This window comes from Penaeus monodon, chromosome 34 (assembly GCF_015228065.2).
Source record: "Penaeus monodon isolate SGIC_2016 chromosome 34, NSTDA_Pmon_1, whole genome shotgun sequence".
In the NCBI taxonomy this organism is placed as follows: domain Eukaryota; kingdom Metazoa; phylum Arthropoda; class Malacostraca; order Decapoda; family Penaeidae; genus Penaeus; species Penaeus monodon.
The window spans coordinates 29,866,295-29,866,572 of NC_051419.1; the positions used below are offsets into that span (position 1 = coordinate 29,866,295).

At 33.1% G+C, this 278-nt stretch overlaps 1 protein-coding gene across 1 annotated transcript in view; it reads right to left on the reverse strand.

Moving 5' to 3' along the window:
- The window catches only part of LOC119594876 (glutamate receptor ionotropic, kainate 2-like), a 23,933-nt gene that overhangs the window by 8,679 nt on the left and 14,976 nt on the right, over window positions 1-278 (reverse strand). The window lies entirely within an intron of this gene.

A 278-nucleotide genomic window follows, 5' to 3' on the forward strand; every position in this document is an offset into this window, starting at 1 on the left:
ACTTCTATATAGTAAAAAAAATCATTCCCTGCATTCAACAGAAAATAATGGAATATCAAGAGAACATAATTAGAGTAATAGAAACCCACGGCTAGCACAAAATAATAGAAAATAAGACCGTTTCGGGACACCAAACGGTCCCTTATCTTCAATTGCTAACGAAACTTATTTTGTGTAGTGTATTTGTTTTCACTTTTTCATTGTTATGTGTGGGGGGACAGGGGGGCAAGGGGAATAAAACTCATTAGACTATAAACAAAATTTTCTTTTTTTTTTTC